Source organism: Helianthus annuus, chromosome 5 (assembly GCF_002127325.2).
Source record: "Helianthus annuus cultivar XRQ/B chromosome 5, HanXRQr2.0-SUNRISE, whole genome shotgun sequence".
Classification (NCBI taxonomy): Eukaryota; Viridiplantae; Streptophyta; class Magnoliopsida; order Asterales; family Asteraceae; genus Helianthus; species Helianthus annuus.
Window position 1 is genome coordinate 85,588,076 of NC_035437.2, and position 17,102 is coordinate 85,605,177.

Below are 17,102 nucleotides of genomic sequence, written 5' to 3' on the forward strand. Positions count from 1 at the left end.
ACCACGGTCTCGAGTCGCAACCTTTGTCTCGAGTTATCACGTTACGGTCTCGAGTCGAGACCTTTGTCTCGAGTCATCACGTTACGGTCTCGAGTCGAGACCTTTGTCTCGAGTTAGCACGTTATGGTCTCGAGTTGTAGACCTTTTGCTCCCTTATGATTTCGAGTCGAGACCTTATGGTCTCGAGTCAAGACCTTATGGTCTCGAGTCGAGACTGATGGTCTCTAGTCGCAATCTGATGATCTCGAAACTTCCTGTTACAGCTGTTAATTGTGATAACATAACTGAAAATTCGAAATCTAAGGGATTATGAGATATTATTTCCTGTTTTAAGGTGATCTAATTTTATCAACATATCTTGAAAAAAAATAGTAACTGTTTATCTAATAACAGTTTTTTCGAAAATCTATTGAGGACAAAACAGATCAAATCAGGAAAAACACTTCATAATCCGAATCACATTCCTAATCATAACAGAATTTTCGAATTTTCTAAGAACATGCGATGAACCCTAATCATAAAAATAAAATTCTGGAACCCGAAACCTGAAACTTTTAAGACTTCTAAACAGATTTCGGCTAAAAAACATAATTCAGTTAATTCGGTGAACATATAATTAATCTTTTCCCGAAAACAGAGATCTCGAGTGGACATGACCGACTCGAAACGGCTGTTATATTCATAAGGTTTCAAAATTCCGTTTTCCAAGTTTCAATCCCAGAATTATGGATACAAAACAGAACTGACTAATCAACATATGCTCTGATACCACATGTTGGATCAGTTCTGTTTATACATAAAGGAAAACATATAAATCATACCTGTCACCGCAGACAGTGCAGAGGAGAATCCAGTGAGAGAAGACGACATGGAGTTCGACATCTTTGTCAAGGTGATCTGGTTCCTCCTTAGGATGCTAACTGATGATGGGGCTAAGAAAACCGAAAAGGGATATCGGTTTTGGAGAGGAGGTTTCGTGATGATGTTATGGCTAATGGGGTGGTGTAATTGTGTAACTGAGTCACCCCTAAACCTCCACATAACTCTCCTTATATAAGCACCCAGGAGGAAACCTAATTAGTTACTAAGGGTAATATGGTCCATCAACAATTACCAACTAATTAAATAATAGGTTCTAATATATTTTGATCTCTATAATGTAAATGATTATGATGGCTATAGATTAAATATTAATACGTAATATATTTAATCTTACAGAGTGGTGTACCTGAACGCAAAGATCTTGGCATAAAACGATTAAATTTGCCGTATCCCCGGCAACGGCGCCAATTTGTTGGGTGTCGAATCCAGCAAATAAAATAATAAGAAACCTACTAGTATGAGTGGAAGTAGAGTTCGTGTCCACAGGGATACAGATTAACGGATTATGCCAAAACGTTTTAATTTTTAGATTAAAAATAAAAGCTATTTAGATCTTTATTTTCTTGAGCTTTAAACTTGACACCTTCCACTAAGTTACCAACTTTTAACCGCATTGTTCCTTTTGACTAAGCTTGGACATAAATTTGATCACATCAACGTCTGCCTTGCTCTTCTTGTTTTATCATGAATATCTCTTGAGCTTTCCCACGCCTATTGTGATCTATGGCAATTGCTCCCCATCTACGACATAAAACAAACCAAAGTAGATTCCGTTCCGCAAAAACACGTATTTTCCAAAATAATGATGTTTGACTATGATATATGCATGATATGTGATGTTATTTTAATATTATAGTGCTATAAAACATGCCTAAAAATGCAACTAACAGTTTTTTATGGTATAATGCTAGAGCAAAGGATATTGAAATTAATTGGAAAGATTGGTGTAATTTTATTAAGAGTTAGTTGCCAAAATCGTTCCTGAGGTTTGGGCACGTTTGCCATTTTCGTCCAAAATGACACTTTTGTACCAAATTGCCCCCAACATTTGTAACTTTTTGCCATTTTCATCCAAACCACTAACTTAGTTTATTTTTTCTGTTAAGTTGATGATATTTGGATGAAACTGGCAAATATAAAACCACAGGGACGATTTTGGCAATTTACTCAACCCCTTTTTAATTTCTTTTATTTAATTATTTTTGTTACATATATAATAAAAAAGAATATATATGGAGTTTTTAGAAAAAAAATTAATAGTTTTGTCACATAATTTTTATAAATTTTCCTCCAAATCACTAACTCAGTTTATTTTTTCTGTTAAGGTGAAGGATGTTTTAAATTTTATAAAGTAAGACAGAAATTAATTTACAGCTTCTTTATATAAACCAGTTTTATAAAGAGAAAACGTCATTGGTGTGCAACACATAATAATCGATTACAACTTTTAGTATTTATCAGTTGTAGAGATAGAAAAAATTGCAAAACATTACATATTTTTTAAATGTGTTGAGCACCTAGGAAATATGTTGGTAGAAATAAAATATTTATTTAATTAAGATTATGAGGGTAACTAACTAATACTTATTCTGAGTGGCTTGAGTAAAGAAACTTTTGGTTCATAACATTATAATTACAATTTGGTAGGTAATTTTAAGGTTTGGTAACGATACGTTGTTTGATGGGGGGGGGGGGCTTCTGTTTTTTCTTAGGAGCGAATTAGAAATTAATTTCTGTCTAAGTTTATAAACGTCCTTCGCCTTAATAGAAAAAATAACTTAGTTGTTGGATGAAAATTTATAAAAGTTATGTGACAAAGCTCTTCTTTTTTTCATATAAAAATTGAATGTATTTTCTTTTTTATTATATATGTAACAACATTAATTAAATAAAAGAAATTTAAAAGAGTTTGAGTAAATTGTCAAAATCCTCCCAGTGGTTTTATATTTGCCAGTTTCATCCAAATATACTTAACTTAACAGAAAAAATAAACTAAGTTAGTGTTTTAGATGAAAATGGCAAAAAGTTACAAACGTTGGGGGCAATTTGGTACAAAAGTGTCATTTTGGACGAAAATGACAAAATTACCCAAACCTCAGGGACGATTTTGGCAATTAACTCTTTTATTAATATGTAATTAGTTTTGTTTGTTTGTTTGGTGACGCCCTTTCTCGGGGTTTTGGCATTTGTTTAATGTACTCCTTTCAAAAAAAAAAAAAAAAAACATAGTTCGTCTCTGTGGTTTGTCTAAAGTAACATACTTAGGTACTAATAGTTTAAAATCACATTATAGGGTATTAAGTTTTCATTTTGTAACATTTGGATGTATTAACGTTATTTGTAGGTTTACAATCACATTCTATTAGTACCTAAGTATGTTATTTTGTGCAACAACAGGGACTAACTATGTTAATACCCTAGAAGTTAATACTTCCAAACATTACAAAATGAAAAGTTAATACCATATAAGGTGATTTTAAACTATTTTGTGCAAACCACAGGGACACGTAATTAACTCGTTCAAAAAAATCCTTTTTTAAGTAATTGTCTATACGACTATATACTACATAATTTATAAATACATATAATAAAAAACAATCATACGTAATTTTAAAACATTAGAGTAATACAACTTGTAACACATATGATACAATTTTTTAAAATACATTATTGACTTTTAAACAAATTACCTTCACAATTTTTAAATGGTCATAATTTTTTTCATATGTTGATAATTTATGAAAAAATATACCATAAAATGAGAATTGTTTTTCTTCAATTTATGTATGCTATTGCTATAGTATTTTTTTCTATATTAAAAAAATAACTTGTTATATGATTATAAGTGTATGTGTTCCTCAGCGTATCACGCGGGCCTGCCTCTATAATATATATCTATACTATATGTAATGTATAAGACAGGGGTATTTTAAGATACTTAAAAGTTAAAAGTTACTATTCTTTTAGCTTTAATACACAAAGTACAATCTAAAATAAGAGTAAATTAGATTTTGAAACAATAATTACACTTTAATCAACTCATCTTAATTACACTTTAATCCCACTAATTTTTAACAAAATTATAGATAACTAATTATTAGTTACACTTTATCCATCTATAAAAAACTAACCACCCTCACGATTTATAAACGGTCATACCTTTTTTGTACGTTAATATATTTTTTTAAATTACATCTTAAAAACGAATATTTTATTCTCTTTAATTTGAGTATACTATTGCTATGGATTTTTAATTAAAAAAATTGATACGTTATATGATTAACAGTGTCTAAGAGTGAGGAATAACTGAATCATTAACCATAAATAGACGAAACTAAACCGAAATCAATCAAAAGCTGAATTAACCGAAAAGATTAACCGAAACCCTAAGACCATGTGTAGTGGTAATGTGTTATAATGCCCCCACCATGGGGCATTATCCGACACGTGGCGTCCTAGTCAGCGATGGGGCATTATAGCAAAAGTGGCGTAGTGGGGCATTATGCCAATAACCCCCATTCAATCATTTCACAATCATTTCACAATTATTTATTTTAATTTAAAACATAAAAAACTTCATTAATTTAAAAAAAATTACATTACTTGAAATAAAAATTAAAAAAACTGAAAAAAAAAACAGAAAATAAAAAAAAACAAAAAAAAAAAAAAACCGAAAAAATTAAAATAAAGTTAAAAAAAATAACATGATCTAGAGTCCATATTTTTCTCTAATTTTTTGGCGACGCATTTGCGCAAGGATCAACGCATCGCCTTGTAGGTGGTCGATAGGTTTGGACAAAAACTCAATGTCCTTTTCCATTTGCCTCGCCTCTTGCATCTCGTTAAATTTTTTGGTTTCGGCCACTCGTTCCTTCATAATCTCATAACGTTGGTGGCCGAGGTAGCGAATGTCTTGGAGACGACGGTTCATCTCCTCGAAATCTTCCTTTAACTCGAGATCGGAAGACGACTCGACCGTTTTTTTCACGGTTCCCTTTCTTCTACCGGTGGGTCGGACCAACTCTTCTTGAATTCCCTCGTCAACGTCCACCGCCTCATTTAAATCAACATTGCGGGCATCTGATGTCGGAGTTGACGGGTCAACGGAGGATGATGTTTTTGACCTTTTAGCCCGACGTCTACTACTGGACGTCATTGGATTAACTACCGCCTACTTTGGACTTTTTCGTAGTAGCTCCCAACACTTATAGTACGTGAAAGGGCATTTTGTCCTCTCGAACTCCTCCAAAGTCTTCGTTAAAACCCCGACGTCACCTTCACCGCTCGGGCGATTATCGTAGTTACGTTGGAAGACTTCTTGGAACGCATGACACTTGTTGTTGATGTCGGTCCATTTGCTAGAAATGGAATCTTGGTCCCGATGTTCGCCTTGACCCCACGTGCTAAAAAAGAGTGCACGAACCCTATCCCAGAAAACCGGGCCCGTTTGAAAGTTTGCTACAAATTAAAAAAAAAAAATTATAAGTTGTATGTTAAAAAATATAGTAACAAAATAAGTAAAATAATATATATATAAAATGGTTACCGGTATCTTCGTCCTCCGAAATGTCGAGCCACGCCCGAGTCAACGTGAATTCCTCTTCCTTCGTCCATTTAATGATATTTTTTGTACGCCGTGGTGCGTCTTTTTCCTTCTTCTTATGCGACCTTTTGCCGCGTTTCGATGTTTCTTGCACCGGTTCGGGTTGCGTCTCCGGCACGACTACGACATCGGGTTCGGATTCGGGTTATGACGGTTGAGACCCGCCGGCTTGACCATAGCCGAAAGTAGGAGGCACAAACGGAGTGGCGCCACTCAAGTAAGCCGCGTACGTTAAAAAGCTCGGGTCCATGTCTTGAAGGTTATACGGGTTTTGCGGTTGGGTTGTGTTCGGGTTCGTGGGTCTTGCGGGGACACCAAAAGGGGGTCGGAATGGATGCATGATTGTATAAAAATGTAGGAGAAAGTGGGTGTTTTTTTTTATAAAAAATAGAAGAAAAGTGGGAGAGAAAGTAGGAGATAAAGTCGGTTTTTTTATAAAAAAATGTGAGAATGTGGGGTGATATATATATAGTGGGTAATATTTTAAATTAAAAAAAAATAAATATATAATATGACCGTTTGTCAACGGTAAAAAAGGTGGGCCCCCCCTGATTTTAAGCGTTTTAATTAAAACGCCGAATGGATTTTTTTTCGAAAATAACGCCCGGTAACGCCGGGTGTAGTGGTTATCGGGGCGTTATAGGGCGTTTTTTTTTGAAAAATTTTTATAAAACACGCCCCACTACACACGGTCTAAATAACCAAAACCGGTTATTGATTTTTTTACCCTCATTTAACCAAAATTAACTGAATCAAACCGAATCATTCATAACTAACTCCTGCACTTCTGTTATACTTTTGATCTTTTCTTAGTGGAACGTGGCTTGTTACAGAAAACAACCTTTATATCATGTTCTCGGTCAACGCTTAGGTCTGCTATCTGTTGTTTATGGTAAACATCTATTTTCACTCTTTTATTGTTCTCTCTTTTTTGTGCTTCATATCATTCTCAAGCTTCTTGTTTATATGTATTTTGGTGGTGGTAGTAATGGAATTCATAACAGAGATAGGGCTAGGACTTCAACTCCCTTCCACTTTTTATCTAATGCATTTGTATTTAAACAGGTACGGTTGATAGTAGGATTTGTTGGTTGATTACTGTGATCCTATTTGGCATCTTATATGTGTATTAGTTGGTTTTCTTAATATAAGCTTTGGCTTTAAATTCATTGGCTTTTCTTAGGTTTGTCTTTCTTTTTACTGTTAATAGATAACTGCAAGTGTTTGTGCAGATAGTATAGTTTCAAATATTCTCCCATGCACATGCTTAGAATTATGCCTCAACATATAATTGTAACACATTATATTGATTAGCATGTTTAACAGATCATTAAACTTGGAACCAATACTCATCGTCTATTAGAAACTATTTTCTTGAAATAAGAAAACACTTTTTGGGTTATTAATAATACTTTTTAGCTAAATTTCTCAGGATATGAGTAAAAGTTGTTTCAGATTCTTGAAAATTTGCATCCAGAAAATACAGTTTGAAATGCTAGAAATCTGAAGTGATTTAAAATGATGTGAAAAATTATTCTGATGTAATGGTTGTAGTTCGTTTGAAGATTGTTACCTTCTTCTTTTTGTCATGGTTTCTGTACATTCTAACTGATGTAATGGTTCTTGTTCGTTTAGAATTACAAATCTTTCTAATATGTGTTCATTATTAATTACGTTCCTTCTTGTTCAGGAAATGCTAACACCAGTTACGGTCATCTAATGAAGCTTTATGTTGTGTTGTGGTACAAAGACAATGGACGATTTGCAAGTGATTATGGGGTTTCTACGAGCTCAAAGAAGCTGAAGATGGTATGTAAATGATCGCTCGATCAATTGATCAAAGGTTGAGAGAACATCATAGGTTGAGAAAAGTGTTCAACGAGAATTTTTATATGTTTGGAAAAATATCAAAATTTTGAGAAAACATTGCTCGGGGTCTTGCTGGTATCATCACTTACGGGTTCCCAGGACCATTGAGCGCGGGAACGAGTATGATGGCAATCGTATGCGTAATCGTAACAAACGTCACACTAGTTGTCTTCATTATAACAATTGAATAAAACAAACTGTAAACTGAATTTGCAGAATCGAAACTAACGATAATAGACTTTGTAACAAACAGAACTTGTATATATATCAGAAACTTGCAATACAGACACTTGAAACTGGAAGTTTGGAACCCTATTTATACGTGTTGAAGGGGTGCGAGTGAAAGGCTATGTCGATCTGCAAGAGGTGTGTCGATTCCCTTTGTAACTGTATATGCAGTTATAATATACACACTCACGTCTCTTCAAAATAGGCCCAAACTTGACAACCCTAATGGACTTTTAAACATAAGTGTTTGACCCAACATACATAAGAGTTTTTTGGCCTGCGGCTCAATACAGAAAACAAATAAAAACATAAAGGTCTGACCCATTAAACTACTAAATAAAATAAACAAACGTTGTTGCGTTTTTTTTTCTGCGACTTGGCTGATTATCGGACATCATTCTCCCCCTTAATCAGAGCAGCCGCAGTTCGCCTTTTATTGCTACTCGTCTTTCTTGTCGGTGACCTCGACGATGATCACCAAGTCAGGTTCATTTTCTCTTTCGATCACGTTGATTCCTTCATCATCTTTTGCGCCACTTAAACCCGTTTCAAACTTGTTGCTTCCACGTTTCTCTCGCTTGATCTTCATAACTTCATAGTACCATTCCACTAACTCGATGTGTCACACCCCCAAAATACCACTTGCGGAAACACTGCGGGACGTGTGACGTACCAGGATCTAGCCAACAATCACATTGAACTCATAACAATATTTTAAATAAAAACTTTCATTCATTAACATAAAGTGTTACTAAACGTTTAACATAATTCATCGTATACAGTGGAAGCATAAATCAATTGTTAAATGTTCCATAAACCATATGTACGAAAACCATTAGACTTGTCTTACGTTTCCATGTATCTCGACCCATGACCACTCCAGCATCCCAGGCAGCAAGTTCCAACATGTACCTAAAGGCCTGCAAGCATGCAGAAAAACGTGTATCAGACAACGCTGGTGAGTTCACTGATTTGTTAAACCGTTCGTTACCGATTATTGATTCACGTTATGTTATGTTGATAATAACTCGATACCGCAGACGGCCCTTTTTGCCCTTCTCCAATGCTCTATCAAACATTGGTCATGATTTAAAGTTATTAGTTCACGCCCGTCCTATCCAGGTACGTCGTGAGGGTGCCAAACCTAATAGCGCTATCAACTAACAACCCCGTTGCCCTACAAGCAACTAACCCGGTAGTATGATGGGACTTAAGGGATAGAGAGTGAGTGTATTATCCAACATTAACATTTACTGTAAACCGTTGCATATCCCCTGCAAGGATATGCGCATGTGAAATCCGCCTCACATCCCCTACAAGGATGTGGGTATTTGAAAACTGCCTCATATCCCCTACAAGGATATGGGTTTACGAAAATCCGTTTACAAGTTTTGCCAGTTTGATTGTCCCCACCGGACGCATGCTTGTTTTGAGAGAAGTGAACTCACCTTGGTTTGCTCGGTGTGACTAGTTACTTGCTCACACTTAATCAGTCAAAGCCTATGACGTTCATGTACACGTAATGAGTTTACATTCACGTTGTTCACATATATCACGTATCCAACATACACGTTACGCGAGTAGCATACAAGTAAGACACGCGTGCTTATACAAGTCGTAACTGTTAATCATGCAATCCATTGATCTATAACGTTTGTCGTAAAGTCACATAACAAGTGTTTTGTTCCCAAACAAGTCTACCTCCCATGTTCATGACATATATCAACATTCATAGATGTACTATTTATTCATATGGGTTAAGTCAAGTTCCTCTTCTGATTAACATTATTGCCATGCAACAGATAGACTTTTATAATCCAACTACCCAATTTACAACAGTTTCGTTCAGTGTCATATACATCATACAGTTTCATTTGATATCATGCACACCATACAGTTCATTAGATATCATACATCATATAGTTCATTGGATCTCATACATCATACATTTTATGGGGTGCTCCTCGGCGAAAGATCCTTCGACGAAAGACTTTGCCATGGCGAAAGAGGTGGTGGCAAAATACCTGAGTATTTCATCGGCGTGAGGGTGGCGAAACACCTGAGTATTTCCTCGACATGCAGGTGATGAAACACCTAAGTATTTCGTCGACATGCAGTTTCATCACAATACCAGTTCATCGTGCACACACAAAAACCCTAACAGTTTAGCGATTAACATCAATCATTCATCAATATGACCTAATTATCCATGAATTCCAACCCATTATCATAAACTAAGTTATTACTAGAAATCACAACATTCAATCGGATCAATTCATACAATCAGGCTATTGATTACCAATCCTTAACATCAACAACTCGTTATTTCATTCATCAGATTTAACATTACATAATCCAAATCATCGCCTCATCAGGCAACCTGAACTCGGTCACCACTAGCCCGAATCCGAAACCGTTTCGCCTTAGCACACCACAGTATCGATTTACATGATCACATAACTAACCACCAAGAATCCTATTATCATGCAAATACTAACACACACAGCATCATGTACGAGCACAATCAATAATAACAATCATGTATCAATACAACTACGCATGACAAGAGGATTTGATTCGAAACATAGTGAGATTATACTAACGGAAGGAACCAAGATGAAATTGAGGAAGTCTTCGACAGGGGTTTCGCCGTCGATTTCCAAGAGAAGAAAGAAGGTGGGAGTGCTAGGGTTTGTAACTGTTTATTTCCAAAACTCATAACCACGTACCCCCATTTCTACTAGTATATGCAACCCATGAAGGGTTGGGCTCGTGCGTTGCGGGCTTGACATAAGTGTGGGCCGGAATAGAATAGGAGTAGGCCGAGATAAAACATAAGTGTGTGTGTGGCCATGTTACGAGTGCGCGGCCCAAAAAAGCACAATCAATCATACTCAATTACGTTTAGGTTTAACAAGGTTATAATAGCACATAACATATAATAAGTTTCATCTAACAACGAACATTGAAGAGGAATAATGAGAAGTTAGGATCGCGAGATTAAACGACACAGACCTTGAAAGTACAGGATGTCGCATCATCCCCAACTTGAAAGAAATTTTGTCCTGAAATTTGATCAGTAACACAAAACGACAAGGTGTTAAATTAGGATGATTGTGGATTTTCCTCGGGTCCCACATCATCCCCAACTTGAAAGGGAATTTCGTCTCGAAATTCTCCAATGATATCAGAAGTGGATACAACCGCTTGAACAACTGCGGATACTAGAGCTTCCTACGATCATTGCGTTCCCACATGAACTCCGGTCCGCTTTTTGAATCCCAACAAACTCTCAAGATTGGAATTCGACTTATCTAACCTTGACTCCCTCGTCCACATTTTCGACAGACTCCTTGACAACTGCAACTTGTCTAGTGAAGGTATCACCAACGTTTCCTCAGACGAACGCTTCTATAGATTTGAGACATAATGACACCATGAACGTTACCCAATTCGACTGGTAACTCAGGTTTGTGAGCCATGTCACCGAGTCGTTCCAGAAATCCAAATGTCCCAACGTATCGTAAACTAAGCTTGCCACGTTTTCTATAGCGTACCGCACCCTCCCAGGGTGAGACTTTCGATTATGATACATTCGCTTACAGCGAACTCCCAGTGTTTCGTGAGCTTATCAGGTTTCCTGTCGATTCACGCATTGTCACCACACGATTTCCGATCTAAATAATCTTCTCAAGAGTTTCGTGTACAAGTCCTGGACTCGTAATTAGGTTGTCAATCACCTTAGCCCAACAAGGAGGTTGGCATTATCGTCCATGCAATGCCTCAAACAGAGCTATCTGAATACTAGAACGGTATCTGCTGTAGTAGGACTCATCCAGAGGTAAGCGTCCTTCCAGTTTTACTAAAGTTAATCATACACATGCTCGCAGCATGTCTTCGAGTGTCAGGATGGTTCGTTTACTCAGACCGTTTGTCCTACAGCGATAAGTAATGTCCTTAATCAGACGTGAGCCTAGGGTGTTATGTATTGTCTGACGTAAATCAGGTATAGATCAAAATCAGAGGTAACGGGTGTTGGCACCTCGTGCCTAAAAGCCGCCTCTCCCAGAGGAACATTCACAGCTGTGAAGACTCGTCAGTTTCCTTGATTTGCAAGAAAGTGTGCTGGTAACGTGAGACAATCAACGATCACCCAGGTGATATTGTTTCCGTTTCGAGTTGTAAGTAGACTAGTGACAAAATCCATGGCAGTCTGTTCTCATTTCCATTTGGGTGTTTCTGGTAGCGGGTACTCCACTTTAACTCTCCACAAGTCGAACATCATTCACAAACACTGCAAGGTGGGTGTTCATGCCCGATCACTAGTACAAGATTTATAGATCCAAACATCTTTCATCAAAACCTAGATGACTAGAATTTCGAAGCCGGTGTGCTTTGCTCAACACAAGTTCCCTACCGTTGCCGTGTAATGAGATTCACATTCGTTCCATGAGGTAGCGAATATCGTCCGTCTTGCCAAAGTTGCTCCTCCATGCCTCGCATGGACTCAACTTGAAAATTCTCTTCCTTCAGCGGTTCGATGTGAAAAGGGCAAATCTGGTCGGGTAGGCTAGAGTCGGTGGTGAGTTGCAAGTTCATACGTGTTTAGGTTCCATAGTCGTAACCGCTCGGGAGTTCCATCCAGTGATGTCATCACATGTTTAGCTCTTTCGAAACAAGGGTACACGGGAGGCCCTTGTGATAGGTCTAAGTAGTGCATTTGGTACCGTCCAAGTAATGCCTCCAACTTAAATCCAAAGACCACGATTTCCACCGCAGGTTGTGACTCATGCAATTCTTCTTCGTAAATCCGCTACGTGCATCATCGTCTGATGCGTGTGTAGTGTAATATATTTTAGATGTATATTTTAAGCCCTTTTTACACTTTTAGCCAAGTTTTAAATTTATAAAACACGATATTTACTAACACTAAACACACATATGGGCAAGTGCACCCATCGTGGACATAGTATAATGTTGGTAAGATACCGAGGTCGTCCAAGGACACAAGAGCTTTTAGTACCGGTTTATCCTCAACGTCTAACCAAATCAAAATGTTAGAAAAGATTTTTTTAAATTAAGAAAATAAAACTAACTAAATGCTGAAAAATAAAATAAAAATAAAAACAGATAGACAAGATGAATCACTTGGATCCGACTCGTGTATTAGTATAACCTTTGATTATTTTCGCACTTTTGCACTTGTTTAAGAGATTATCTTAGTTATTGTAGTAGGCCCCTCTTTTGAAGGCGACCGTTACCCTCAACCCAGTAGTTTGAGTCATCAAGGATACAATCCTAAATGGTCGGATTATTGAAAGATAATGAATTAAGTTATTAATGTAAATTATGGTAGGCCCCTCTTTTGGAGGTGACGTTACCCTCGACTAAGTAGTCTGAGTCAGCAGGGATACAGTCCTAAATAGCCGGGTTATAGTATTAATAGTAGTTAACTTATGAGGGAGTCAAAGAGTTTGGATCACCGCCATCCAATACCTTTGGGTATTGAAGGAGATCCTACTAAATTTGACCCAGGTCCCTTGCAGGACCTCTAAACGTTGAACAAGGGCAAGACCCTTACCAAACCGTTCCCTTAACCCCCGACCAGGTAGCCAACATACCTCCATATAGACCGTGGAGATATGAATGGTGAAAATCTTTTATTTTATATAGACAGTAAAATAATGCCAAAACACCACGGACAAACGATAAGGAAAAGTCACCTTCAACATAAGAAACTAGTTATTAAAGTCATTAATACAAAACCAAATAAAAAGTGCAAAAGATTAAAAATAAAAAGTATTATACTAAACACTTGTCTTCACCAAGTGATGTAAGAGACTTAGGCAAACATGGCCTTGATTGTCAAGAACTCTTACGATCAATCTTGGATCCCGAGACGACTCACACACTCTATGATGGACAATGGATGATGGTGGTGGATGATGGTGTTGTGATGGTGGTGGGTGGTGGATGAAGTGTGAGAGAGGTGGTGTGCCAAGGGATGAGTTGCAATGAAGCCAAGCACTCCTATTTATAGGCTGAACAGAAGCATGGGCATGGCCCCGTGTCCGCTGCACACGGCCCCGTGCCCGTCTGACAATCTCTCTCCTCATTAATTGTAATTCGCAATTACAATTAATGCGCCTGCAGTACTTTCACCACGCCCCCGTGTTCACTGGGCACGGCCCCGTGGTGGGCAGTAGAAGCTTCTATAGGTTTGTCTTATCTGTTGCTTCTTGGGCACGGCCCCGTGCTGGCTGAGCACGGGGCGTGTTCAGTCTTCTGCCTTCTCTGTTTTGCTTGGGAGGATGCTGTCGAGGGGTCGGGCAATCCACTTATGTTCCTTTTCTTGTATTTATGTTAGATTTAGCTGCCTTTTTGCTTCTTTTGTTAATTTGAGCTCATTTAATCCTGAAAATACAAAATGAAGACAAAAACACTCTTTTTCCAACATTAGTACTTAAAAAGGGTTAGTTTTATGCCTCATTTGATGTAATTTATATGTTGCATTTTACACACATCAAATATCCCCACACTTGAATTTTTGCTTGTCCTCAAGCAAAACTCTTTAATATTTGGCTTACACTCCCAAATGGAACGGGTAGAAAAGAAGGTTTTGGCTTGTCATAGAGTGTCGGGAATCCAAGATCTTTATTGGGTTTTATTTTTATTTATTTACAATCCTATTCGTTATGATTTATTTAGAACGTTTCATAAGAGAAATTACTTATTTGGGCATAACATGCCTTTTTTAAATTTCCATTTATATACAAGTTCACATACCTCACGGGAGAAATCACTCACACTCGGCCGAATGTGTCTTTTTTAGTGAATCACTCGAGAGCGGCATGGAATTTATTCCTACCATAGGCTTGCCAAGTAATCAATCCTACTCCTTTTTAACTTTTTACCTTTGTAAATATCAAGAGGACTTTGTTTGGGTAAAGGCTTGGGCTAAAGGTGGGTAGTTGGGTTAGTGGTTAGTAGAAAAGGGCGAAAATCATAAAAAGCGTCGGTTATCGTAAAACATTTTGTTTTAGTGACTTTTTATTCTTAATGAAGTATTTCTTCAAACAAGCTTTTTAGGAGCTTTGTTTGTTTATTTCTAACTTCATTGTAAATTTTTTTTTAGTCACACGAAAACCGAGCTTGTTACTAAAATAAAGGGTAAAAATAAAAAGGGTTTTTGGTGGGTAAAAAGGGTTTTGGGTTAAGAAATGAAAAGGTTTAGGCTCAAAGGGGTTAACTAGGGGGAGTTTTTGGGTAGGTGAGAAGAAAAATAAAAATAATGGTTTTGAAAGAAAAAGGGTTAGTCCTAATGCCTCCATCATTTACTTACTTGGGTTTAAGTTGGTAAGGACCGGGAATGAATTGTCGTGGCAAGTTCTAGAGTTGTAAGAACCAAGCGGCTATTCACACAAGAAACAAAAAATGAGCATTTAGCGTAAAGATGTATATTTGTATGCTCAATAAAGGCTCAAAACTCACTTTTGTGGGAATGGGTTTTTATGTGATCAAGTATATATAATCGAATTTTAACTAAGCTTGTCATGCCGTTTCATAATTTTCTTATGTTGGTTCTTTTTATCACGACGCTATCGGTTGTAAATTTGTAAAAATATAACCTTATTAGTCTTAGAATTCCCAACTTAAACTTTAGACAAGTAAAAAAAATGAAAAAATTTTTTTGAAAAAAAATTGGGGTGATTAGCGGTTCCAATAGAGTTTTGTGTAAGGCTTGTTATTATGACTTGCAAAATTCAAGGTTTTAGCATCCCCCCCCCCACACACACTTAAATTACACATTGTCCTCAATGTGTCCCAAAACTAAATTTTTAGGTTGATTGAATGTGTAACATGGTGTTAAAAGCAAAAATTTATGTTACTGGCAGCCTGGACACGGCCCCGTGGGGACCGGGCACGGCCCCGTGTTCAGGTGCCAGTAACGAAAATCAAAGAAAAGAAACAGAAGTCTGGACACGGGGGCGTGTTTAGTGAACACGGCCCGTGTCCAGTTACCTGAATTGGGCATTTTTCTGCAGGGTGTTCAGCACGGGGTCGTGTGGGCTGGGCACGGCCCGTGCTGAACCTACTGTAATGGAGAAATTGTTGTCGGGTGGCCTTGTTCTTGTGCATGGGGCCATGTTTCTTGCTCCCCTTATCATCCTTTACCACCATGAGTGTGTTTTATTCCTGCAAATTAAAACTAAAAGATTAAACTAAACTAAAGATAGTTCCGCGGAATGCCTCCGTGGTGCGCCACGTTTATAAGGGTCCTTGGCTAGACCCAAGGTGAGGTTATATATTTTCTGAGTGGGATGTTGATGTGCTGAAAATGGGTCAAATAAAACTAACTAAATTACCCTAATTCTAGACTCTCTAAGCTTTAAATTTATAAAACTAAGACTCGACCTAAACCCTAAAACACACAACCGGCAAGTGAACCGATCGATGTAGTAAAGCTAAAGTAAGTCCGAGTATCGAACCCACGAGACTCTACTGATTACGCTACGACTCTATCTAGACTCAGACTGACACGACATACTAAATTGTTTATTAATTTGGGGGGGGGGGTTTCTAAAAATCCTAAATAAAATAATAAACGAATGCTAGAAAGCTAGACACGAACTCAAACGAAGGGTTTGACCAGTGACGATGAAGACTACCTAGGCTAGACGTAGGCTAAACTCAGAATGGATTCCTATTTGATAATTTTGTGGTGTGGAATCAGGATCTTTTAATGCTAAACCTATTAAGACACCACTAAGCCCCTCAAACACTCTCGAGGCGATTCTTGCGGCACTACTTAGGATGTTAAGCTAACCGGTTTTCTAGATTTCTTTTCCGTCCTCTAGTTTCTTGAAAGTGCTTATGTAAGACGCTCTACTTTGCCGCGCGAACGTCTAAAGCAACTATGGGTTTAATCTTGGCTTAATAGACAATGGGTTGTTAATTCCTTATAACTACTCCGAGACCTATTAATATCCTCGAGCCTTTCCGCGACGAGTCTAGCAGCACACTTGATTTTAATTAATTACCGAATATTGTTTCTAAGGTTACTTACACGTTTTCACCCTAAAGGATTAATGACCTATTACGTGATATAGACACTCACCTAAATCAAGAACCCTAATCCGACTCTATTATGTGATAAAGACCGTCACCAAGAATCGAATGAAGCAATAAACAATAATCAAATAATCACAAGCACGCATACGCACCAAGATAAACTACCATAGCGTTTACGATACAAGAAAGATCCACAACCACGACAAAAATCAAATAAAAATCCAAACTTTATTATGCCATAGTCATTAGCCTAGGTAGTTAATGGTTTTTAGCCGAAAATCATAATAAAAAACGCATTTAAAAACATTGTATGATCTGAATTCATGGTTAACAAGGTTTAAACAAACGAAAAACGAAAGAATAAGGTGTATAAAACCCGAATCTTCACTCCCGAATGCTCCAAAGTGCTATCCCAATGACTCCCAGCAACCGAACACTTCAATCTTCT

The 17,102-nt window shown here is 37.3% G+C and overlaps 1 long non-coding RNA gene across 1 annotated transcript; it reads left to right on the plus strand.

The window, feature by feature from the left end:
* The first annotated feature begins 6,388 nt into the window (after positions 1-6,388).
* LOC110938785 lies at positions 6,389-7,411 on the plus strand. The gene is made up of 2 exons (XR_002591689.1): positions 6,389-6,550; positions 7,176-7,411. It is a non-coding gene; the product is annotated as an uncharacterized LOC110938785 (long non-coding RNA).
* The last annotated feature ends 9,691 nt before the right edge of the window (positions 7,412-17,102 follow it).